This window comes from Leiobunum rupestre, chromosome 2 (assembly GCF_980474605.1).
Source record: "Leiobunum rupestre chromosome 2, qqLeiRupe1.1.hap1, whole genome shotgun sequence".
Classification (NCBI taxonomy): domain Eukaryota; kingdom Metazoa; phylum Arthropoda; class Arachnida; order Opiliones; family Sclerosomatidae; genus Leiobunum; species Leiobunum rupestre.
Genome location: NC_143385.1, coordinates 23,687,555 through 23,708,673, shown reverse-complemented (window position 1 = coordinate 23,708,673; position 21,119 = coordinate 23,687,555). Strand labels below are relative to the sequence as shown.

The 21,119-nt window shown below is 45.0% G+C and overlaps 43 non-coding genes across 43 annotated transcripts; all 43 read left to right on the top strand.

Moving 5' to 3' along the window:
• Nucleotides 1-805: 805 nt before the first annotated feature.
• On the top strand, nucleotides 806-878 carry TRNAM-CAU (transfer RNA methionine (anticodon CAU)). Its single transcript has one exon. It is a non-coding gene; the product is annotated as a tRNA-Met (tRNA).
• Nucleotides 879-1,085: 207 nt separating this feature from the next.
• TRNAM-CAU (transfer RNA methionine (anticodon CAU)) lies at nucleotides 1,086-1,158 on the top strand. Its single transcript has one exon. It is a non-coding gene; the product is annotated as a tRNA-Met (tRNA).
• A 67-nt stretch (nucleotides 1,159-1,225) lies between these two features.
• TRNAM-CAU (transfer RNA methionine (anticodon CAU)) lies at nucleotides 1,226-1,298 on the top strand. Its single transcript has one exon. It is a non-coding gene; the product is annotated as a tRNA-Met (tRNA).
• A 67-nt stretch (nucleotides 1,299-1,365) lies between these two features.
• On the top strand, nucleotides 1,366-1,438 carry TRNAT-CGU (transfer RNA threonine (anticodon CGU)). Its single transcript has one exon. It is a non-coding gene; the product is annotated as a tRNA-Thr (tRNA).
• A 207-nt stretch (nucleotides 1,439-1,645) lies between these two features.
• Nucleotides 1,646-1,718, top strand: TRNAM-CAU (transfer RNA methionine (anticodon CAU)). The gene has a single exon. It is a non-coding gene; the product is annotated as a tRNA-Met (tRNA).
• Nucleotides 1,719-1,785: 67 nt separating this feature from the next.
• TRNAM-CAU (transfer RNA methionine (anticodon CAU)) lies at nucleotides 1,786-1,858 on the top strand. The gene has a single exon. It is a non-coding gene; the product is annotated as a tRNA-Met (tRNA).
• A 66-nt stretch (nucleotides 1,859-1,924) lies between these two features.
• On the top strand, nucleotides 1,925-1,997 carry TRNAM-CAU (transfer RNA methionine (anticodon CAU)). The gene has a single exon. It is a non-coding gene; the product is annotated as a tRNA-Met (tRNA).
• A 206-nt stretch (nucleotides 1,998-2,203) lies between these two features.
• TRNAM-CAU (transfer RNA methionine (anticodon CAU)) lies at nucleotides 2,204-2,276 on the top strand. The gene has a single exon. It is a non-coding gene; the product is annotated as a tRNA-Met (tRNA).
• A 207-nt stretch (nucleotides 2,277-2,483) lies between these two features.
• Nucleotides 2,484-2,556, top strand: TRNAM-CAU (transfer RNA methionine (anticodon CAU)). Its single transcript has one exon. It is a non-coding gene; the product is annotated as a tRNA-Met (tRNA).
• Nucleotides 2,557-3,182: 626 nt separating this feature from the next.
• Nucleotides 3,183-3,255, top strand: TRNAM-CAU (transfer RNA methionine (anticodon CAU)). The gene has a single exon. It is a non-coding gene; the product is annotated as a tRNA-Met (tRNA).
• Nucleotides 3,256-3,322: 67 nt separating this feature from the next.
• TRNAM-CAU (transfer RNA methionine (anticodon CAU)) lies at nucleotides 3,323-3,395 on the top strand. Its single transcript has one exon. It is a non-coding gene; the product is annotated as a tRNA-Met (tRNA).
• A 346-nt stretch (nucleotides 3,396-3,741) lies between these two features.
• Nucleotides 3,742-3,814, top strand: TRNAM-CAU (transfer RNA methionine (anticodon CAU)). Its single transcript has one exon. It is a non-coding gene; the product is annotated as a tRNA-Met (tRNA).
• Nucleotides 3,815-3,881: 67 nt separating this feature from the next.
• On the top strand, nucleotides 3,882-3,954 carry TRNAM-CAU (transfer RNA methionine (anticodon CAU)). Its single transcript has one exon. It is a non-coding gene; the product is annotated as a tRNA-Met (tRNA).
• Nucleotides 3,955-4,161: 207 nt separating this feature from the next.
• Nucleotides 4,162-4,234, top strand: TRNAM-CAU (transfer RNA methionine (anticodon CAU)). The gene has a single exon. It is a non-coding gene; the product is annotated as a tRNA-Met (tRNA).
• A 485-nt stretch (nucleotides 4,235-4,719) lies between these two features.
• TRNAM-CAU (transfer RNA methionine (anticodon CAU)) lies at nucleotides 4,720-4,792 on the top strand. The gene has a single exon. It is a non-coding gene; the product is annotated as a tRNA-Met (tRNA).
• Nucleotides 4,793-4,859: 67 nt separating this feature from the next.
• On the top strand, nucleotides 4,860-4,932 carry TRNAM-CAU (transfer RNA methionine (anticodon CAU)). The gene has a single exon. It is a non-coding gene; the product is annotated as a tRNA-Met (tRNA).
• Nucleotides 4,933-4,999: 67 nt separating this feature from the next.
• Nucleotides 5,000-5,072, top strand: TRNAM-CAU (transfer RNA methionine (anticodon CAU)). Its single transcript has one exon. It is a non-coding gene; the product is annotated as a tRNA-Met (tRNA).
• A 207-nt stretch (nucleotides 5,073-5,279) lies between these two features.
• On the top strand, nucleotides 5,280-5,352 carry TRNAM-CAU (transfer RNA methionine (anticodon CAU)). The gene has a single exon. It is a non-coding gene; the product is annotated as a tRNA-Met (tRNA).
• A 67-nt stretch (nucleotides 5,353-5,419) lies between these two features.
• On the top strand, nucleotides 5,420-5,492 carry TRNAM-CAU (transfer RNA methionine (anticodon CAU)). Its single transcript has one exon. It is a non-coding gene; the product is annotated as a tRNA-Met (tRNA).
• Nucleotides 5,493-5,698: 206 nt separating this feature from the next.
• Nucleotides 5,699-5,771, top strand: TRNAM-CAU (transfer RNA methionine (anticodon CAU)). The gene has a single exon. It is a non-coding gene; the product is annotated as a tRNA-Met (tRNA).
• A 67-nt stretch (nucleotides 5,772-5,838) lies between these two features.
• TRNAM-CAU (transfer RNA methionine (anticodon CAU)) lies at nucleotides 5,839-5,911 on the top strand. The gene has a single exon. It is a non-coding gene; the product is annotated as a tRNA-Met (tRNA).
• A 66-nt stretch (nucleotides 5,912-5,977) lies between these two features.
• TRNAM-CAU (transfer RNA methionine (anticodon CAU)) lies at nucleotides 5,978-6,050 on the top strand. The gene has a single exon. It is a non-coding gene; the product is annotated as a tRNA-Met (tRNA).
• Nucleotides 6,051-6,116: 66 nt separating this feature from the next.
• On the top strand, nucleotides 6,117-6,189 carry TRNAM-CAU (transfer RNA methionine (anticodon CAU)). Its single transcript has one exon. It is a non-coding gene; the product is annotated as a tRNA-Met (tRNA).
• Nucleotides 6,190-6,255: 66 nt separating this feature from the next.
• Nucleotides 6,256-6,328, top strand: TRNAM-CAU (transfer RNA methionine (anticodon CAU)). The gene has a single exon. It is a non-coding gene; the product is annotated as a tRNA-Met (tRNA).
• A 67-nt stretch (nucleotides 6,329-6,395) lies between these two features.
• On the top strand, nucleotides 6,396-6,468 carry TRNAM-CAU (transfer RNA methionine (anticodon CAU)). Its single transcript has one exon. It is a non-coding gene; the product is annotated as a tRNA-Met (tRNA).
• A 67-nt stretch (nucleotides 6,469-6,535) lies between these two features.
• TRNAM-CAU (transfer RNA methionine (anticodon CAU)) lies at nucleotides 6,536-6,608 on the top strand. Its single transcript has one exon. It is a non-coding gene; the product is annotated as a tRNA-Met (tRNA).
• Nucleotides 6,609-6,813: 205 nt separating this feature from the next.
• Nucleotides 6,814-6,886, top strand: TRNAM-CAU (transfer RNA methionine (anticodon CAU)). The gene has a single exon. It is a non-coding gene; the product is annotated as a tRNA-Met (tRNA).
• A 67-nt stretch (nucleotides 6,887-6,953) lies between these two features.
• Nucleotides 6,954-7,026, top strand: TRNAM-CAU (transfer RNA methionine (anticodon CAU)). Its single transcript has one exon. It is a non-coding gene; the product is annotated as a tRNA-Met (tRNA).
• Nucleotides 7,027-7,092: 66 nt separating this feature from the next.
• TRNAM-CAU (transfer RNA methionine (anticodon CAU)) lies at nucleotides 7,093-7,165 on the top strand. Its single transcript has one exon. It is a non-coding gene; the product is annotated as a tRNA-Met (tRNA).
• A 66-nt stretch (nucleotides 7,166-7,231) lies between these two features.
• On the top strand, nucleotides 7,232-7,304 carry TRNAM-CAU (transfer RNA methionine (anticodon CAU)). Its single transcript has one exon. It is a non-coding gene; the product is annotated as a tRNA-Met (tRNA).
• A 66-nt stretch (nucleotides 7,305-7,370) lies between these two features.
• Nucleotides 7,371-7,443, top strand: TRNAM-CAU (transfer RNA methionine (anticodon CAU)). The gene has a single exon. It is a non-coding gene; the product is annotated as a tRNA-Met (tRNA).
• Nucleotides 7,444-7,509: 66 nt separating this feature from the next.
• Nucleotides 7,510-7,582, top strand: TRNAM-CAU (transfer RNA methionine (anticodon CAU)). Its single transcript has one exon. It is a non-coding gene; the product is annotated as a tRNA-Met (tRNA).
• Nucleotides 7,583-7,649: 67 nt separating this feature from the next.
• TRNAM-CAU (transfer RNA methionine (anticodon CAU)) lies at nucleotides 7,650-7,722 on the top strand. The gene has a single exon. It is a non-coding gene; the product is annotated as a tRNA-Met (tRNA).
• Nucleotides 7,723-8,067: 345 nt separating this feature from the next.
• Nucleotides 8,068-8,140, top strand: TRNAM-CAU (transfer RNA methionine (anticodon CAU)). The gene has a single exon. It is a non-coding gene; the product is annotated as a tRNA-Met (tRNA).
• A 207-nt stretch (nucleotides 8,141-8,347) lies between these two features.
• TRNAM-CAU (transfer RNA methionine (anticodon CAU)) lies at nucleotides 8,348-8,420 on the top strand. The gene has a single exon. It is a non-coding gene; the product is annotated as a tRNA-Met (tRNA).
• A 206-nt stretch (nucleotides 8,421-8,626) lies between these two features.
• TRNAM-CAU (transfer RNA methionine (anticodon CAU)) lies at nucleotides 8,627-8,699 on the top strand. Its single transcript has one exon. It is a non-coding gene; the product is annotated as a tRNA-Met (tRNA).
• A 66-nt stretch (nucleotides 8,700-8,765) lies between these two features.
• TRNAM-CAU (transfer RNA methionine (anticodon CAU)) lies at nucleotides 8,766-8,838 on the top strand. Its single transcript has one exon. It is a non-coding gene; the product is annotated as a tRNA-Met (tRNA).
• Nucleotides 8,839-8,905: 67 nt separating this feature from the next.
• TRNAM-CAU (transfer RNA methionine (anticodon CAU)) lies at nucleotides 8,906-8,978 on the top strand. The gene has a single exon. It is a non-coding gene; the product is annotated as a tRNA-Met (tRNA).
• Nucleotides 8,979-9,045: 67 nt separating this feature from the next.
• Nucleotides 9,046-9,118, top strand: TRNAM-CAU (transfer RNA methionine (anticodon CAU)). The gene has a single exon. It is a non-coding gene; the product is annotated as a tRNA-Met (tRNA).
• A 67-nt stretch (nucleotides 9,119-9,185) lies between these two features.
• On the top strand, nucleotides 9,186-9,258 carry TRNAM-CAU (transfer RNA methionine (anticodon CAU)). Its single transcript has one exon. It is a non-coding gene; the product is annotated as a tRNA-Met (tRNA).
• Nucleotides 9,259-9,325: 67 nt separating this feature from the next.
• Nucleotides 9,326-9,398, top strand: TRNAM-CAU (transfer RNA methionine (anticodon CAU)). Its single transcript has one exon. It is a non-coding gene; the product is annotated as a tRNA-Met (tRNA).
• A 67-nt stretch (nucleotides 9,399-9,465) lies between these two features.
• TRNAM-CAU (transfer RNA methionine (anticodon CAU)) lies at nucleotides 9,466-9,538 on the top strand. Its single transcript has one exon. It is a non-coding gene; the product is annotated as a tRNA-Met (tRNA).
• Nucleotides 9,539-9,604: 66 nt separating this feature from the next.
• TRNAM-CAU (transfer RNA methionine (anticodon CAU)) lies at nucleotides 9,605-9,677 on the top strand. Its single transcript has one exon. It is a non-coding gene; the product is annotated as a tRNA-Met (tRNA).
• The last annotated feature ends 11,442 nt before the right edge of the window (nucleotides 9,678-21,119 follow it).

The following is a 21,119-nucleotide window of genomic DNA, read 5'->3' as shown; positions in this document are numbered from 1 at the left end:
AAGGAGGTTGCTTGGCCGCCATCTTCAGAGAACGAATTTTTTGCTCGGGCGTGTCGGTATCAGGGTCAGCCTGTTACCAGTCCTCTGTATAAGGACTTTGTGATCCCGGATGATTACGGTTTCAAAGTATAAGTTACAAATTAATGGTGTTGGATTTTCTTAATGTTTTGCGGCCTTTTCTGTGTTCTGTCGGTTCTAAGCCTTTGCTTCTCATTTTCAATAAGGAGTTTTTTTTTTCGTTAATTTATTTCTTCTTAATCGTCTTTACTGCTGTTTAATATCTAATTTAGCCTATTTTTGTTCATGAATTCTTTCTACAACATGTACTGCCTAATAGTGTTTGATACGTTGCTTAATTTTTTTATTTCTCACTATTGTTTAATCAATATTATCTACTCGTTGTTCTTTCTTTATCGATGTTCTTTTTCGCGACCGATTTTTCAAATGTTACTTCGTATTTTTTTCTTGTTCTATTATCTTGTTGCATTTCGCTTTTTGTACCATACACGCGTCGTGTATTTTTTTAATGATATAATTAAAAAAAAAGCGCGTCAGTCTCATAATCTGAAGGTCGTGAGTTAAATCCTCACTCGGGGCACCTCCTCTTTATTTGGGTGGCATTATTTCCCAAGATATTTGGTTTTTCGTTTCATATGCTGTCAACTGCCTCGATAGCGCAGATGGCAGCGCGTCAGTCTCATAATCTATAGGTCGTGAGTTCAATCCTCACTTGGGGCATCTCCGTTTTATTTGGGTGACATTATTTCCCAAGATATTTGGTTTTTCGTTTCATTAACCGTCAACTGCCTCGATAGCGCAGATGGCAGCGCGTCAGTCTCATAATCTGAAGGTCGTGAGTTCAATCCTCACTCGGGGCATCTCCGTTTTATTTGGGTGACATTATTTCCCAAAATATTTGGTTTTTCGTTTCATATGCCGTCAACAGACTGGATAGCGCAGATGGCAGCGCGTCAGTCTCATAATCTGAAGGTCGTGAGTTCAATCCTCACTTGGGGCATCTCCGTTTTATTTGGGTGACATTATTTCCCAAGATATTTGGTTTTTCGTTTCATATGCCGTCAACTGCCTCGATAGCGCAGATGGCAGCGCGTCTGTCTCATAATCTGAAGGTCGTGAGTTCAATCCTCACTTGGGGCATCTCCGTTTTATTTGGGTGACATTATTTCCCAAGATATTTGGTTTTTCGTTTCAGATGCCGTCAACTGCCTCGATAGCGCAGATGGCAGCGCGTCAGTCTCATAATCTGAAGGTCGTGAGTTCAATCCTCACTCGGGGCACCTCCTCTTTATTTGGGTGGCATTATTTCCCAAGATATTTGGTTTTTCGTTTCATATGCTGTCAACTGCCTCGATAGCGCAAATGGCAGCGCGTCAGTCTCGTAATCTGAAGGTCGTGAGTTCAATCCTCACTCGGGGCATCTCCGTTTTATTTGGGTGAAATTATCGCCCAATATGATTGGTTTTTCGTTTCAAGTGCCGTCAACCACCTCGATACCACAGATGGCAGCGCGCCAGACTCATAACCTGAAGGTCGTGAGTTCAATCCCCACTCGGGGCATCTCCGTTTTATTTGGGTGACATTATTTCCTAAGATATTTGGTTTTTCGTTTCATATGCCGTCAACTGCCTCGATAGCGCAGATGGCAGCGCGTCAGTCTCATAATCTGAAGGTCGTGAGTTCAATCCTCGCTCGGGGCACCTCCTCTTTATTTGGGTGGCATTATTTCCCAAGATATTTGGTTTTTCGTTTCATATGCCGTCAACTGCCTCGATAGCGCAGATGGCAGCGCGTCAGTCTCATAATCTGAAGGTCGTGAGTTCAATCCTCACTCGGGGCATCTCCGTTTTATTTGGGTGACATAATTTCCCAAAATATTTGGTTGTCGTTTCATAGGTTATTAACCGCCCCGAAAGCGCAGATGGCAGCGCGTCAGTCTCATAATCTGAAGGTTGTGAGTTCAATCCTCACTCGGGGCATCTCCGTTTTATTTGGGTGACATTATTTCCCAAAATATTCCGTTTTTCGTTTCATATGCCGTCAACCGCCTCGATAGCGCAGATGGCATAGCGTCAGTCTCATAATCTGAAGGGCGTGAGTTCAATCCTCACTCGGGGGATCTCCGTTTTATTTGGGTGACATTATTTCCCAAAATATTTTTTTTTCGTTTCATATGCCGTCATCAGCCTCGATAGCGCAGATGGCAGCGCGTCAGTCTCATAATCTGAAGGTCGTGAGTTCAATCCTCACTCGGGGCATCTCCGTTTTATTTGGGTGAAATTATCGCCCAATATGATTGGTTTTTCGTTTCAAGTTCCGTCAACCACCTCGATACCGCAGATGGCAGCGCGCCAGTATCATAATCTGAAGGTCGTGAGTTCAATCCTCACTCGGGGCATCTGCGTTTTATTTGGGTGACATTATTTCCCAAGATATTTTGTTTTTCGTTTCATATGCCGTCAACTGCCTCGATAGCGCAGATGGCAGCGCGTCAGTCTCATAATCTGAAGGTCGTGAGTTCAATCCCCACTCGGGGCACCTCGGTTTTATTTGGGTGACATTATATCCCAAGATATTTGGTTTTTCGTTTCATATGCCGTGAACTGCCTCGATAGCACAGATGGTAGCGCGTCAGTCTCATAATCTGAAGGTCGGGAGTTCAAGCCTCACTCGGGGCATCTCCGTTTTATTTGGGTGACATTATTTCCCAAGATATTTGGTTTTTCGTTTCACATGCCGTCAACAGCCTCGATAGCGCAGATGGCAGCGCGTCAGTGTCATAATCTAAAGGTCGTGAGTTCAATCCTCACTCGGGGCATCTCCGTTTTATTTGGGTGACATTATTTCCCAAGATATTTGGTTTTTCGTTTCATTTGCCGTTAACCGCCTCGATAGCGCAGATGGCAGCGTGTCATCCTCATAATCTGAAGGTCGTGAGTTCAATCCTCACTCGGGGCATCTCCGTTTTATTTGGTTGACATTATTTCCCAAGATATTTGGTTGTCGTTTCATAAGTTATTAACCGCCCCGATAGCGCATATGGCAGCGCGTCAGTCTCATAATCTGAAGGTCGTGAGTTCAATCCTCACTCGCGGCATCTCCGTTTTATTTCGATGACATTATTTCCCAAGATATTTGGTTTTTCTTTTCATTTGCCGTTAACCGCCTCGATAGCGCAGATGGCAGCGCGTCAGTCTCATAATCTGAAGGTCGTGAGTTCAATCCTCACTCGCGGCATCTCCGTTTTATTTCGATGACATTATTTCCCAAGATATTTGGTTTTTCTTTTCATTTGCCGTTAACCGCCTCGATAGCGCAGATGGCAGCGCGTCAGTCTCATAATCTGAAGGTCGTGAGTTCAATCCTCACTCGGGGCGTCTCCGTTTTATTTGGTTGACATTATTTCCCAAGATATTTGGTTGTCGTTTCATAAGTTATTAACCGCCCCGATAGCGCATATGGCAGCGCGTCAGTCTCATAATCTGAAGGTCGTGAGTTCAATCCTAACTCGGGGCATCTCCGTTTTATATGGGTGACATTATTTCCCAAGATATTTGGTTTTTCGTTTCACATGCCCTCAACTGCCTCGATAGCGCTGATGGCAGCGCGTCAGTCTCATAATCTAAAGGTCGTGAGTTCAATCCTCACTCGCGGCATCTCCGTTTTATTTCGATGACATTATTTCCCAAGATATTTGGTTTTTCTTTTCATTTGCCGTTAACCGCCTCGATAGCGCAGATGGCAGCGCGTCAGTCTCATAATCTGAAGGTCGTGAGTTCAATCCTCACTCGGGGCGTCTCCGTTTTATATGGGTGACATTATTTCCCAAGATATTTGGTTTTTCTTTTCATTTGCCGTTAACCGCCTCGATAGCGCAGATGGCAGCGCGTCAGTCTCATAATCTGAAGGTCGTGAGTTCAATCCTCACTCGGGGCGTCTCCGTTTTATATGGGTGACATTATTTCCCAAGATATTTGGTTTTTCGTTTCACCTGTCGTCAACAGCCTAGATAGCGCAGATGGCAGCGCGTCAGTCTCATAAACTGAAGTTCGTGAGTTCAATCCTCACTCGGGGCATCTCCGTTTTATTTGGGTGACATTATTTCCCAAAATATTCGGTTTTTCGTTTCATATGCCGTCAACATCCTCGATAGCGCAGATGGCAGCGCGTCAGTCTCATAATCTGAAGGTCGTGAGTTCAATCCTCACTCGGGGCATCTCTGTTTTATTTGGGTGACATTATTTCCCAAGATATTTGGTTTTTCGTTTCATTTACTGTCAATTGCCTTGATAGCGCAGATGGCAGCGCGTCAGTCTCATAATCTGAAGGTCGTGAGTTCAATCCTCACTCGGGGAATCTGCGTTTTATTTGGGTGACATCATTTCCTAAGATATTTGGTTGTCGTTTCATCTGTTAATAACCGCCCCGATAGCGCAGATGGCAGCGCGTCATTCTCATAATCTGAAGGTCGTGAGTTCAATCTTCACTCGGGGCATCTGCGTTTTATTTGGGTGACATTATTTCCCAAGATATTTGGTTTTTCGTTTCATTTACTGTCAATTGCCTTGATAGCGCAGATGGCAGCGCGTCAGTCTCATAATCTGAAGGTCGTGAGTTCAATCCTCACTCGGCGCATCTCTGTTTTAATTGGGTGACATCATTTCCTAAGATATTTGGTTGTCGTTTCATCTGTTAATAACCGCCCCGATAGCGCAGATGGCAGCGCGTCAGTCTCATAATCTGAAGGTCGTGAGTTCAATCCCCACTCGGGGCATCTCCGTTTTATTTGGGTGACATTATTTCCCAAGATATTTGGTTTTTCGTTTCACATGCCGTCAACTGCCTCGATAGCGCTGATGGCAGCGCGTCAGTCTCATAATCTGAAGGGCGTGAGTTCAATCCTCACTCGGGGCATCTCCGTTTTATTTGGGTGACATTATTTCCCAAAATATTCGGTTTTTCGTTTCACATGCCGTCAACTGCCTCGGTAGCGCTGATGGCAGCGCGTCAGTCTCATAATCTGAAGGGCGTGAGTTCAATCCTCACTCGGGGCATCTCCGTTTTATTTGGGTGACATTATTTCCCAAAATATTCGGTTTTTCGTTTCATATGCCGTCAACCGCCTCGATAGCGCAGACGGCATAGCGTCAGTCTCATAATCTGAAGGTCGTGAGTTCAATCCTCACTCGGGGGATATCCGTTTTATTTGGGTGACATTATTTCCCAAGATATTTGGTTTTTCGTTTCATATACTGTCAACTGCCTTGATAGCGCAGATGGCAGCGCGTCAGTCTCATAATCTGAAGGTCGTGAGTTCAATCCTCACTCGGGGCATCTCCGTTTTATTTGGGAGACATTATTTCCCAAGATATTTGGTTTTTCGTTTCATATGCCGTCAACTGCCTCGATAGCGCAGAAGGCAGCGCGTCAGTCTCATAATCTGAAGGTCGTGAGTTCAATCCCCACTCGGGGCATCTCCGTTTTATATGGGTGACATAATTTCCCAAGATATTTGGTTGTCGTTTCATAGGTTAATAACCGCCCCGATAGCGCAGATGGCAGCGCGTCAGTCTCATAATCTAAAGGTCGTGAGTTCAATCCTCACTCGCGGCATCTCCGTTTTATTTCGATGACATTATTTCCCAAGATATTTGGTTTTTCTTTTCATTTGCCGTTAACCGCCTCGATAGCGCAGATGGCAGCGCGTCAGTCTCATAATCTGAAGGTCGTGAGTTCAATCCTCACTCGGGGCGTCTCCGTTTTATATCGGTGACATTATTTCCCAAGATATTTGGTTTTTCGTTTCACCTGTCGTCAACAGCCTCGATAGCGCAGATGGCAGCGCGTCAGTCTCATAATCTGAAGGAGGTGAGTTCAATCCTCACTCGGGGCATCTCCGTTTTATATGGGTGACATAATTTCCCAAGATATTTGGTTGTCGTTTCATAGGTTATTAACTGCCCCGATAGCGCAGATGGCAGCGCGTCAGTCTCATAATCTGAAGGTCGTGAGTTCAATCCTCACTCGGGGCATCTCCGTTTTATTTCGATGACATTATTTCCCAAGATATTTAGTTGTCGTTTCATAGGTTATTAACCGCCCCGATAGCGCAGATGGCAGCGCGTCAGTCTCATAATCTGAAGGTCGTGAGTTCAATCCTCACTCGGGGCATCTCAGTTTTATATGGGTGACATTATTTCCCCAGATATTTGGTTGTCGTTTCACATGTTAATGACCGCCCCGATAGCGCAGATGGCAGCGCGTCAGTCTCATAATCTGAAGGTCGTGAGTTCAATCCTCACTCGGGGGATATCCGTTTTATTTGGGTGACATTATTTCCCAAGATATTTGGTTTTTCGTTTCATATACTGTCAACTGCCTTGATAGCGCAGATGGCAGCGCGTCAGTCTCATAATCTGAAGGTCGTGAGTTCAATCCTCACTCGGGGCATCTCCGTTTTATTTGGGAGACATTATTTCCCAAGATATTTGGTTTTTCGTTTCATATGCCGTCAACTGCCTCGATAGCGCAGAAGGCAGCGCGTCAGTCTCATAATCTGAAGGTCGTGAGTTCAATCCCCACTCGGGGCATCTCCGTTTTATATGGGTGACATAATTTCCCAAGATATTTGGTTGTCGTTTCATAGGTTAATAACCGCCCCGATAGCGCAGATGGCAGCGCGTCAGTCTCATAATCTAAAGGTCGTGAGTTCAATCCTCACTCGCGGCATCTCCGTTTTATTTCGATGACATTATTTCCCAAGATATTTGGTTTTCTTTTCATTTGCCGTTAACCGCCTCGATAGCGCAGATGGCAGCGCGTCAGTCTCATAATCTGAAGGTCGTGAGTTCAATCCTCACTCGGGGCGTCTCCGTTTTATATCGGTGACATTATTTCCCAAGATATTTGGTTTTTCGTTTCACCTGTCGTCAACAGCCTCGATAGCGCAGATGGCAGCGCGTCAGTCTCATAATCTGAAGGAGGTGAGTTCAATCCTCACTCGGGGCATCTCCGTTTTATATGGGTGACATAATTTCCCAAGATATTTGGTTGTCGTTTCATAGGTTATTAACTGCCCCGATAGCGCAGATGGCAGCGCGTCAGTCTCATAATCTGAAGGTCGTGAGTTCAATCCTCACTCGGGGCATCTCCGTTTTATTTCGATGACATTATTTCCCAAGATATTTAGTTGTCGTTTCGTATGTCATAAGCCGCCTCGATAGCGAAGATGGCAGCGCGTCAGTCTCATAATCTGAAGGTCGTGAGTTCAATCCTCACTCGGGGCATCTCCGTTTTATTTGGGTGACATAATTTTCCAAGATATTTGGTTGTCGTTTCATAGGTTATTAACCGCCCCGATAGCGCAGATGGCAGCGCGTCAGTCTCATAATCTGAAGGTCGTGAGTTCAATCCTCACTCGGGGCATCTCAGTTTTATATGGGTGACATTATTTCCCCAGATATTTGGTTGTCGTTTCACATGTTAATGACCGCCCCGATAGCGCAGATGGCAGCGCGTCAGTCTCATAATCTGAAGGTCGTGAGTTCAATCCTCACTCGGGGCATCTCCGTTTTATTTGGGTGATATTATTTCCCAAAATATTTGGTTTTTCGTTTCATATGCCGTCAACAGCCTCGATAGCGCAGATGGCAGCGCGTCAGTGTCATAATCTGAAGGTCGTGAGTTCAATCCTCACTCGGGGCATCTCCGTTTTATTTGGTTGACATTATTTCCCAAGATATTTGGTTGCCGTTTCATTTGTTAAAAACCGCCTCGATAGCGCAGATGGCAGTGCGTTAGTCTTATAATCTGAAGGTCTAGAGTTCAATCCTCACTCAGGGCATCTCCGTTTTATTTGCGTGACTTTATTTCCCAAGATATTTGGGTTTTCGTTTCAAATGCCGTCAACAGCCTCGATAGCGCAGATGGCAGCGCGTCAGTGTCATAATCTGAAGGTCGTGAATCAATCCTCACTCGGGGCATCTCGGTTTTAAATGGGTGACATTATTTCCCAAGATATTTGGTTTTTCGTTTCATCTACCGTCAACAGCCTCGGTAGCGCAGATGGCAGCGCGTCAGTGTCATAATCTGAAGGTCGTGAGTTCAATCCTCACTCGGGGCATCTCCGTTATATATGGGTGACATTATTTCCCAAGATATTTGGTTTTTCGTTTCATCTACCGTCAACAGCCTCGATAGCGCAGATGGCAGCGCGTCAGTGTCATAATCTGAAGGTCGTGAGTACAATCCTCACTCGGGGCATCTTTGTTTTATTTGGGTGACATTATTTCCCAAGATATTTGGTTTTTCGTTTCATACGCCGTCAACAGCCTCGATAGCGCAGATGGCAGCGCGTCAGTCTCATAATCTGAAGGTCGTGGGTTCAATCCTCACTCGGGGCATCTCCGTTTTATTTGGGTGACATTATTTCCCAAAATATTTGGTTTTTCGTTTCAAATTCCGTCAACAGCCTCGATAGCGCAGATGGCAGCGCGTCAGTGTCATAATCTGAAGGTCGTGAATCAATCCTCACTCGGGGAATCTCTGTTTTATTTGGGTGACATTATTTCCCAAGATATTTGGTTTTTCGTTTCATATGCCGTCAACAGCCTCGATAGCGCCGATGGCAGCGCGTCAGTCTCATAATCTGAAGGTCGTGAGTTCAATCCTCACTCGGGGCATCTCTGTTTTATTTGGGTGACATTATTTCCTAAGATATTTGGTTGTCGTTTCATATGGTAATAACCGCCCCGATAGCGCAGATGGCAGCGCGTCAGTCTCATAATCTGAAGGTCGTGAGTTCAATCCTCACTCGGGGCATCTCCGTTTTTTTTGGGTGACATTATTTCCCAAAATATTTGGTTTTTCGTTTCATATGCCGTCAACAGCCTCGATAGCGCAGATGGCAGCGCGTCAGTGTCATAATCTGAAGGTCGTGAGTTCAATCCTCACTCGGGGCATCTCCGTTTTTTTTGGGTGACATTATTTCCCAAAATATTTGGTTTTTCGTTTCATATGCCGTCAACAGCCTCGATAGCGCAGATGGCAGCGCGTCAGTGTCATAATCTGAAGGTCGTGAGTTCAATCCTCACTCGGGGCATCTCCGTTTTTTTTGGGTGACATTATTTCCCAAAATATTTGGTTTTTCGTTTCATATGCCGTCAACAGCCTCGATAGCGCAGATGGAAGCGCGTCAGTGTCATAATCTGAAGGTCGTGAGTTCAATCCTCACTCGGGGCATCTCCGTTTTTTTTGGGTGACATTATTTCCCAAAATATTTGGTTTTTCGTTTCATATGCCGTCAACAGCCTCGATAGCGCAGAAGGCAGCGCGTCAGTCTCATAATCTGAAGGTCGTGGGTTCAATCCTCACTCGGGGCATCTCCGTTTTATTTGGGTGACATTATTTCCCAAAATATTTGGTTTTTCGTTTCAAATTCCGTCAACAGCCTCGATAGCGCAGATGGCAGCGCGTCAGTCTCATAATCTGAAGGTCGTGAGTTCAATCCTCACTCGGGGCATCTCTGTTTTATTTGGGTGACATTATTTCCTAAGATATTTGGTTGTCGTTTCATATGGTAATAACCGCCCCGATAGCGCAGATGGCAGCGCGTCAGTCTCATAATCTGAAGGTCGTGAGTTCAATCCTCACTCGGGGCATCTCCGTTTTTTTTGGGTGACATTATTTCCCAAAATATTTGGTTTTTCGTTTCATATGCCGTCAACAGCCTCGATAGCGCAGATGGCAGCGCGTCAGTGTCATAATCTGAAGGTCATGAGTTCAATCCTCACACGGGGCATCTCTGTTTTATTTGGGTGACATTATTTCCCAAGATATTTGGTTTTTCGTTTCATATGCCGTCAACAGCCTCGATAGCGCAGATGGCAGCGCGTCAGTCGGGGGAGAGCTCTGCTGACTCTTGACCTAGGCGGTTCGTTAATTTTTCGCTCCGCTTTCTTCCGCCTCGGTTTCGCCATTTTCCCCATTATTTTACATTAATTTATAGTTTTCTTAATATTACATTTCCCTTGGTTTTTAACTTTGTTTTTCCTCCTGGTTTCTCGGGCGAGAGCCAGGATGGATTTATTAAAACGTACTAATTTTATAACCTGCTATGACGCCGCTGTTTCCGAAGATGCCGTTCACGTTGCTATCCAGAAGACCTTTGGTTTGGATGCTGTTACGTCCGTTGTTCCCTCGGACGGTGGGTTTTACGCTACTTTTGTTTCGGCGAGTGATGCCGAAGCGTGCGTTGCTGAAGGAGTGGAGGTAGGAGGAATAGTTTTTGCAGTGTCGAATGTTGCCGTGAAGGTGATTACTGCTTCTTTCTTTGGTATGCCTGAAATCGTTACCGATGAATGTTTGAAGGAGAAATTACAGTCTATGGGCTGTGAGCTTAAAAGTGAAATAATTTGGCTTAAGAATAAGAAAAATCTTTATACAGGGGTACGTCGAATACATTTGGCCCTCCCTGAGAAGGTCCCGGCTCTCCCTTATCGCATCAAGATTCGCGATTTGTTGGGAGTGGAGAGTTTTTATGAAGTCCAACATGAAAAACAGAGCCGGGTATGTACGGGGTGTCTGGCTTCGGACCACATTTACCGTGAGTGTCCCAATTTTATCTGTTTTGCTTGTAAAACACAAGGTCATACGGCCCGTAATTGCCCTCAACGCAATACCCCCATTATTGTTGAAGATTCCATACCAAAGGACAACGCAGGTAGCACCAGACAGGTTGCTTTCTTGAATGACGAGATACCGGTGGCGGACAAACAGCCTTTTGGGGGTGAAAAACGCGCGTTGTCCAATGACGACAATGAATTTTCATCCAAGCCCCGTCGGAATAAGTCTAATTTTAGACCTACCGTTTCAAATGCTGTTCGCCGTCAAACCGAGAAAAACCAAGCCAAGTTAAATCAATCCTCTAATAGGCCAACTTTAAAAAAGTCTTCGTCTAATAGTATGGGAACCGACGCAATAAATCATAATTCTGATAGTCAGGAAGTCTCGAATAATCCCGATAATTCCCATGGCTCTCCGAGTGCTGTCGTTGAACATTAAAGGTCTACGTGATCGTCAAAAGATGTTAGAATTAATAGATTGGATAAAAATGGAAGATATTATTTTTTTACAAGAAACTCATTGGAAATCTGACCACGTCGCGGTTTTTAAATCACTTTTTAGCGGTAAAGTGTTTGTCGATTTGGACATTGATACGGGTTATCGCGGAGTCGCTATCTTAATTCGTGCCGGGGTCGATTGTACCGCCCGTCGCGTTGTCAATCATTCGAAAGGTCGATTTTTGCATGTTTCTCTCTCCATACATGACGATACTGTTGATTTAGTTAATGTTTACGCGCCGAATGATCGCGCCGCCCGCGCGGATTTTTTTACAGACATTTCCTCTACTATTCTCACTCTCGCCAAGCCTATTATTTTTGGGGATTTCAATGACGTTATGTCTGCCGTAGCCGACCGTCGCCCCGCTACGGTCTTTGATAATCGAGCATTATTCTCCCTGCGTGCCATGGTACGCCAACTGTCGCTCTCTGATGTTTGGAGACACTATCACAAAGACCAATACGATTACTCCTGGGCGGGTTTTGCCTTTGGCCATTACCGCTTCTCTCGCATTGACTATTTGTTCGCCTTACCAGCCGATCTTCCGAAATTTTCTCGTAGTTCCTACAAAGTCTCACCGTTTTCTGATCACAAAGCCTTCACCGTTCTATTTGATCCTAAAGAAATTCCCCGGGGTCCTGGCACCTGGGCTTTTAACGCGTCCCTTTTAACCGAAGCTACGTTTTATCAAGCTCTTTCTAGAATCAGATCCAGAAGCAAAGAGACTCTCGCGTACCGTGAAGATATCTTTTGTTGGTATGAGTCGCTTAAAGTTTCGCTCCGCGATTACGCCATGTTTTTTTTCGATGAATTTGGCCGCGTCGCGTCGTTAAGACAAATCTGCCATTCAGGTGCGAATCAATGCACTGAGCAATAAAGGTCCTCTTTCAGTTGCTGACGCGGACGAGCTCGCCGACTGCAATCGTCGCCTTAAGGACCTGGTGACATACGAGGTTCAGGGGGAATTTCTGCGCTCTAGAGCGAAGCATAAACTTGATGATGAGCGGCCTACTAAATATTTTTGCGCTTAGAAACGTATCGTCAAATTAATAAACTGTCTTCAAGTTTGCAGCTTCCTTATGGCACTATCACTAATGACAGACAAACTATTCGTAATGAAATTTTTCGCTTTTACGCCAGCTTGTACGAGAAGGAACCTGTGGATCCCGCTAATGTGGCCAGTTTCTCTCATCTGGTATCCGGTCGGGTAGAAGAGGCTGATATGGAGGCTTTGGAGCGAGATGTCGAGTGGGCTGAGCTGTTGCTGGCTCTTAAAAGTATGCCCCGAGGAAAGAGCCAGGGAAAGGATGGTCTCAGCGTCGAATTTTGGTCTTTTGTTTTACCTAAAATCAAGGACGGTTGTATGCGTATGGTCTCGAAAATTAAATCGGAGGGAATTTTACCCCCTAGTATGCATGAAGGCATGATAATCTTGTTGCCAAAGAAAGGAGATTTAAATCTTTTAACGAACTGGAGGCCTATATCGCTCTTAAACATTGATTACAAGATTATCGCCAAGGTGCTTGCCAGTAGACTGTCGGCTCTTCTCCCCCGTATCACGTCTCCGAGTCAGTCGGGAGCCATCAAAGGACGGGATCTCTCTCGTACTACGCGCCTTCTCAACGACATTTCGGACCTTTTGCGCTCACGCGAAGAACGAGGAATTGTCATGCAATTAGATTTGCACAAAGCATTTGATCGCGTGAACTGGTCGTATCTTTTCGCGGTCTTGCAATCAATGGGATTTGGACCTCGGTTTCGGATATGGATTCAAATTCTGCTCACATCCTTGAAGTCGTGTATCAAAGTTAATGGGTACCTAACTAACGTTTTCAGCCTTGGAAAGTCCGTTCATCAAGGCTGCCCGCTCAGCCCCCTCCTGTACGTATTATCTACAGAGCCTCTTTGCGCTGCGTTAACTACTTCGTCACGTATTCCTCGGATCCCAATCGGGCTGGATTCGTATGTTCCTCTAATTTACGAATATGTTGATGACACCACGATCCTGACTTCTAGCATTAATGGCATTCGAGAGTCTTTAGTTATTTACCACGATTATTGCCAAGCATCTGGAGCAATTTTAAATCGGGGTAAGAGTAGTGCCATGTGGCTTGGTTCATTGAGACACACGGAACCGACAGTGGTGGATGGTGTCACAATTTCTAATGGCCCCCTGAAGATTTTGGGCATTCATATCTCGCATAACCAGGAGGATTCTGAGCAGTTAAATTGGCAAAACCGTTTTGAAAAGTTCACGGGGGTCTTACGTCGCTGGCGGCAACGTCATTTGAATACGTGTGGTAAAGTCATCGTCTTGAACATACTGGCGTCTTCTGTTCTTTGGCACGTTCTGAACTCCGTTGCCATTTCTCAGTCGTGGGCGCAACGTTTCAAAAAGGCTTCGCTGGAGTTTATTTGGGGCACGGGGCCTCATCACGTCGAAGATGGCATTTTAATTCGTCCAAAAAATGCCGGAGGCTACGGTCTTGTTGACGTCACCACGAAATGGCAGCATTTCGCGTCAAAGAAATTGTAGCGCTTCTTACTGCCACAGCCACGTCTTATGAAGTCGATCTCGTCGCGGCGCTTCTCTCAATTTACGGCGCGTACGACGGTCTTGGCCTTCAAGTCTTTCGTTTGACCATCGCGAAAAAGCATTTCGGCGCCATGAGCCCTCGGATCGCGAGCCTTTTAACATCATGGCAAGCGCTGCTATCAGCCACTGGCTGGGAAATTTCGCCGCATTCCAGTCCCGCGCTCGAACCTCTCTTTTTCAAACCGCGCATTTCGGCATTTCTTTTCCGGCTATTGATAGGCGAATTTTTATCCAGGCGGGTTTTCTGCTCGTGAAGGACATCGCGTACGAGCTAATTCCGGGATTTCTTCCGGTAACTGTGGTTTTGGACGCTTGGGCGGAGTCCGCGCCGTCATTCACGGGAGTCACGATTTCTCGTTCGTACGAATCGTTACGTAACGCTCTTCCGCCGTCGTGGCGGTCTGCCATCAAGACGAAATCGTCATGGCCTAACGCGGTTTGCTCCGGCGAAGTTGTGATCCTTCGCGATCGCGATCGGGAAATGGTCGACCTAGACAAGCTCACGACTCGCGCACTCTACCACTTGCTTTGGCGCGCCTTTGGTACAATCGAGTCTCGTGGTGAAGAACAATGGCGTGGATATTTTGCGGCTCCGTTACCTGAAGTCAAGTGGGGCATGGTCACTTGTTCTCTGTTTGGACCTCGACTCAATGACGTGAATTTGAAGCTTATTCACAAAGGCTTTCCAGTGAGGACTCGGCTGGTGCATTTCGGCGTTGTTTCTGATTCTACGTGCGTTCTCTGCACTTCCGCTCCCGAATCGGTGGAACACTTGTTTCTCCGTTGCCCAGTGTCAAATCGCTGGTGGTCTTGGCTGTTCCTTGAGACGTTTGGATTACCCAGTGAACTTTTTAATTATGTTACTAGGTTAAGTGATTTATGCATTGTTTTTTCTATTTTACCAAACCAAGTTTTAAAAGTCAAAGGTGCAATCTTTTGTAAAATTGTCAGATTTTTCATGTCAGTGCTCAAACAAGAAATTTGGTTAAGTCGTTGTTTAATAAGCTTCGGAAAAATTAATAATTTAATTGTGTTAAGCCTGGTTCACACGATGCGATTTTATCGCGCGCGACGGGCAGCTTTGGTAGTATTAAAAGTGGGAGTAAACGGGAGACATTCCTTTGGAAAAATTCTAAGTTTCTTTCACGCGACGAAATTCTATTTTAGCATATGCACCGGGGCTTTTCCCTCTTCTTTCGACGGATTTATGCTAGCATAAACGAAAATGTCCATAATAAATGGACAAAGTGGGAATTTATATTTCATTTGGGAGAGCTTTTTTTGTCCATCGTACCCGTTCGAAATTTTCCGCTAAAATGAGGGCCCTATTCAAGAAGCAAATGGTTGAATGATGCGATGGATTATCTATTTGGAGGCTACGACTTGTTTCATTTATGGTCATTGCTTTCTTCTTTGTTATCGACGCGTTGTGTGAATGAAATTCTGGTGCGACCGCGTTCTGAATCGCGTACGACAAGGAGTCGCGTACGATAAAATCGCATCGTGTGAGCCAAGCTTTAGAAAAGAAAATAAAAGCTCGAATTAAGTTGGCTGCGCTTAACCTTGTTAAAAATGACCATTTATCGAATTTACTGCGCACCGAATTACAAAGCCAACTAACAAAATTTTTTCGCCTTAAATAATTTTTTTCGTATCTAAAACAAAATATATATTCCATAAAGCCTAAATTGTTGTTGATAAAATTGGTTTATGTCGAAAAATAATTGTAACTTTAAATGTGTCAAACGCAGTGCCTTGTTCTTCTTTTTAACAAACTTTTACACTTATTAACGTTATTTGTATAATAAAAAGTTTTAATAATAAAAAAAGCACGTCAGTCTCATAATCTGAAGTTCGTGAGTTCAATCCTCACTCGGGGCATCTCCGTTTTATTTGGGTGACATTATCCCCCAATAAATTTGGTTTTTCGTTTCGTGTGGCATCAACTGCCTCGATAGCGCAGATGACAGCGCGTCAGTCTCATAATCTGAAGGTCGTGAGTTCAATCATCACTCGAGGCATCTCCGTTTTATTTGGGTGACATTATTTTCCAAGATATTTTGTTTTTAGTTTCCTATGCTATTAACCACCTCGATAGCGGAGATGGCAGCGCGTCAGTCGGAGTCTCGCTTGAGCTTTTCTAGAGTGCGGTTGCCGATTTTCCCGCTCCGTTTTCTAGTCTCTTTCGGCGTTTAAGCCTAGGCTTAGTGTTTATTTTAAATATATTTGCTTTTCTATAATCCCAGTTTATTGAATTGTTTATTAATTTTAATCTTTGACCCTGCATTGCAGGGTCTGTAACCCCTTTAACTAATTTTAATTATGGAAAATTTACGACGTACGGTTTTCGTCGCTTCTGAAGCGACGGCCGTTAATTTGCTAGAAGATGATTTGAAAGAGCATTTCGGTTTGGATTCATATTCGTCAGTGGTCGCTACTTTGGGTGGATTGTTCGTCACATTTATAACATTGGAAGATGCAGATACTTGCGTTGAACATGGTATGGAGATTGGAGGCGTAGAATGCGTCGTTACGAAGGTTGCGAGCCGTGAAGTTTTGATGACGTTATCTGGTCTACCGGAATTTGTCACTGATGAAGCGGTGAAAGATAAGTTTGTCAGCATGAAATGCGAGATAAAGTCTGACGTGATGTGGGCGCGGGAAAATGGAAAATATTTCGGTCAAAGGTCGCTAAAAGTGTCATTACCGGAAGGTGTGTCAAGCTTGCCTTATACTATTCGTATTCGTGATGTCTTGGGTCTTGAAACTAATTACCGTCTCCGCCCCGACCGTCAGGCCAAGGTCTGTAACAAATGTTTTTCCACATCCCATTTATATCGCCAATGCCCCGATTTTCGTTGTCGAAAGTGTGACCTTCAAGGTCACGGAATCCGTCAATGTCCGAAATGGGAGAAGGGCGCCCAAGGGCGGGCTGCACAAGTCAACGAAAAAGAGGGCCACGTTGTTTATCACGACCCGTTAACTTTCGGGAGTGATCATCTTGTTATTTTTCTACTTTTTATCGTTTTTTCCCTCAGTATAGCCATCTAGGGACCACTCATATATTGTTTTTTTTTGTTTCATTTCGTTTCTCTGGCCTATTCTGGCAGCCCCGTAGCTTTTTCAGTTATTTACACACCCCGATAAGATAAGGGGTCATCTATTTATCTAGTATATAAAGCCAAGTCAGCTTTGGACAATTCAGTTTTTCTTTAGTTTGGTTTCAATCGTGTCTTCAAGATTTTAGTGATCAGGATGTGGTATACAGCATCCGGTGACGCGGTTCGACGTGAAGGTTAAAGCGGGTATTTCGCGTCGGATTCGTCGTTGTTCGTGATAATTCTTGGTGAAGAGAATTATGTGCGGTTCGTTCCTTGGTTTAAGGACGGTTACATGAAGAACGATAAGTACTTTTTAAACTATTGTTATTTTTCCATTCTATTGTTTTTCTAAAGTGTATTTTGTATAAATTTAACTTAAAGATTTGGCCAACCATAGCCAATCTACTTAATTACCCAACCAAAGTCACCCCTGCTATCTTCATTGTACACCCCAAAGAGCCGCCATAGCCTTTAAGCATTAATAATCTATTAATAATTACCTATGTTATATAATATTACCATAATTGAACCTGTTGTTACCAAGTCCAATAATAAACCAAGAGTTCTATTTTTTTCATAACTACCATTGATTTCATTGACCTACACTGTAACAATAACGACTCTAAGGATCCCGAACAAATAAATTCGATACATACGGCACGGGGAACTTTTGAGAAGGCTATCGCTATCAGGCGGTTTGGTTCGTGGGAAAAGCTTCGGATGGAGGCGCCAGAGAACGGGGATCAGTTGGCGGCGACGGAGAAAGTGGATGGCGGTGGGCACTAAGTCTCTATGATGCGTTTGACCAGTTGTAATATTCGTGGACTGCGGGATGATCAGAAGATTTTAGAGTTTTTGGAACTTAGTAAGCCTTCAGGAGACGCATTGGTTAGCGGAGCACGCGTATCGGTTTAAGTCTCTTTGGCGTGGTCAAGTATTTTTTGACAATGATTCGACGACCGGTTTTCGCGGCGTGGCTACCCTAATTCGTCCGGGTTTCAACGTTACCGTTTCCCGCGTTGTCGTCAGTAATGAAGGACGGTTCGTGATTGTTTCACTTACATTGGATGACGTGGCTTTTGATGTTGTCAACGTGTACTTACCCAACGACGCGAATGATCGGGTGCCGTTTTACGCGCGTCTCCGGGCGGAAATATCTCGTTTGCAGCGCCCCGTGGTTGCGGGGGATTTCAATGACGTTGTTCTTCGCAGTCAGGATCGTTGTCCTATTCCTTTGGTCACCACGCGCTTCCGACATACTGATCTGTTTCGCTTCAAAAGTGTCTTAAATCTTGTCGATGTCTGGAGGGACACACACCCCCATGTTTTCGACTGGTCATGGGCTGGTTATGTTTTTGGGAACTATGTACCATCTCGGATCGATTATATTTTTGTACCGGCGTCGGAGCGTAAGAATGTAAAGCTTTGCCAAATTATACCATGTTCACTTACGGATCATAAACTAGTCGAACTCCGCTTCAATTTGGACGGTGTCGCTATGGGCCCGGGCACATGGTATTTCAACGCGAGCTTCCTCGACTTAGACTCGTATCGTGACGCGGTGGCTCGTATTATTCGTTGAAGTCTTACGTGGCCGGAATTTTCTACGTCGGTTATTGACTGGTACGAAAAGTTAAAGTCTTCTTTGCGTTATCACGCGATGTTTTTTGGTAAAATACAAGCGGCGCGCTCGCGTGATTATCGTACGGCTTTGCGGTTAGCGGTGGTCCGCGCTCAGGAGGACTTTACGAATGGACTAATTGAAGTGGTGGAGTTAACTTCCAAGCTGGACGATCTGAAAATGTTCGACCGGAATGTCCTTCGTGGAGCTGTAGCTCGTTCTAATCAACTGTGGCGCATAGAAGGTGAACGGCATACGGCGTATTTTTTACGCCTTGAGAAGTATCGCCAAAGTAAGAAAAATTTACGATACATTTATTCCGCGTCCCAGACTCTTCTCGAGGATCCGTTATGTGTCAGGCGCAGTTTTTTTGACCATTTTAGCGACATGTACCGCGGTAGACCTACTAATAACGGCAGTGCTGAAGAATACGTATCATATATCCCGACCCGGTTGTCGGAGGCCGATTTCGCTATCTGCGAGAGTTCAGTGACTTGGGCGGATGTAACCTTAAGCCTCCGGAACCTTCCAAATGGTAAGAGTCCCGGAAAAGATGGCCTAACTAATGAGTTTTGGAAGTTAATTTTCCCGCAAATCAAGGACGAATTTTTAGCGTTAATTGCCTTTTGTCAAAGTGAGGGTCGTTTGCCACCGAGTATGAAAGAAGGCATGATCGTTCTGATTCCGAAGACTGGCGACTTGCGGCACATATCTAATTGGCGACCAATTACCATCTTAAATGCGGATTATAAGATTTTAGCGAAAATCCAGGCAATGCGACTTTCAGCGGTCTTACCAACGATAATTTCTGATCGTCAAACGGGAGCCATCAAAGGTCGCGGGTCATTTAGTACCCCCGCGCTTTTATTGGACACGATTGAGTATCTCAATCGCGTGAACACTAGCGGAATTCTTTTGAAGTTGGATTTAGCCAAAGCGTTTGATTGTGTTTCTTGGCCATATTTATTCGCTGTCTTGCGCGCTTTCGGTTTTGGTCCCACTTTTTGCGGCTGGATTCAAACTTTTCTTATCGGTAGTCGGTCGTGCTTGAAGATAAACGGTTATTTAACCGATTTTTTCCAATTCGGTCGTTCGGTTCGTCAAGGGTGTCCGCTGAGCCCACTTTTATACGTGCTGACGTCGGAAGCCTTGTGTTTCGCGTTAGAGAGTCGTCGAGCGATTGTCCGGGTCAATTGGCCTGGTCTTCATTCCGCCCCGTTATTGCGCATCCACATCGACGACAACACTGTAGTCGTTCGGAACCGGAAATCGGTTGAAGAAGTTGTGGCCGAGTATCATCGCTTTTCGGAAGGATCGGGCGCGGTATTAAATCTGAGCAAGTGTCGCGGCTTATAGCTTGGGTCGGAACGCGCTAATGTCCCCGAGGTCATTTCCGGAATTTCTATTTCTTCTGAACCGCTCCAGGTTTTCGGCGTGTATATTGGTTCATCGTATACCGATGCGATTGATCTAATTTGGACTTCACGGTTAGAAAAATTCAAGAAAGTCTTACGGGTTTGGCAGGCGCGGCGTTTGACGGTCACCGGAAAGGTTATCTTAATTAATACTTTGGCCATGTCGCTTTTGTATCATACTCTTGTCTCGGTTCCGTTTCCTGATAGTAAAGCCACTCAGTTTCGCAAAGTCGCGCTGGACTTCCTATGGGGGTCTCGGGCTCATCAAGTTTCGTATACCACTCTCACGCGCCCTACTCGTCTGGGTGGCTATAGACTGGTCGATCTAAAACGGAAGACTTACGCTTTCCGCTTCCGGGAGTTGCAGACTATTCTTTCTCCGGAAAGCCCTTCGGCTCAGCGAGATCTCGTGATTGCCCTTTTAAACCCATTTGACGGAACGGCAAGTCCCGGTATCAACATTCTGCGTTGCGTGCTACCTCAGTCATGGCTAAGTCGGCTTTCTCCGCGTTATCGAGAAACGTGGATCGCGTGGCGGACGTTTATTGACTCTCAGAATATGCGACTCCAGCTATCTGATAATCTGTTACACGAACCAGTTTTCTACAGTAGGCACATTAACTTGCCCGACTTATCGTATCGACAGTGCCTTCCTTTTCTGTCTCACGGTCTTCTATGTCTTCGCGAGTTTTGTTACGAGGTCATACCAGGCTTTTTACCGGAAGTCAGTATGTTAGAACTGTGCGATATTTCTAACACTGAAGTGCCCGCGTCGGCAGTCCTGCGTGATTATTCGGCCATTAAAAGTGCGCTACCCCAGAATTTTTTAGCCCGGGTACACGCTATTTCGAATGCGCAGCTGTCCAGTCCCGAGATTAAGATTGATGCTCCGAATGGATCTATATACGACTATGCATCCGCTTCGCTATATCATCGGTATCTTACGATTGGCGCTTTTGAATCGGCCGGTGAACTCAAATGGCGGGAATATTTCGGGGGTCCATTACCCGAACCAGGGTGGAATTCGCTAAATGGAAAAATGTTGGGTCCCGAACAACGAGATACTAATTTAAAAATTGTCCATCGCGCTTATTTTCTAAATGCCCGTTTACATGCCTTTGATCCACAGACTTCTGCAGATTGTACATTTTGTAAGAGTGCGGATCAAAATTTAGGGCATTTACTATTAGACTGTAGCGTGGTAAATAGTTGGTGGTTGTGGTTGTTCGTTGTAAAACTAAAAATAA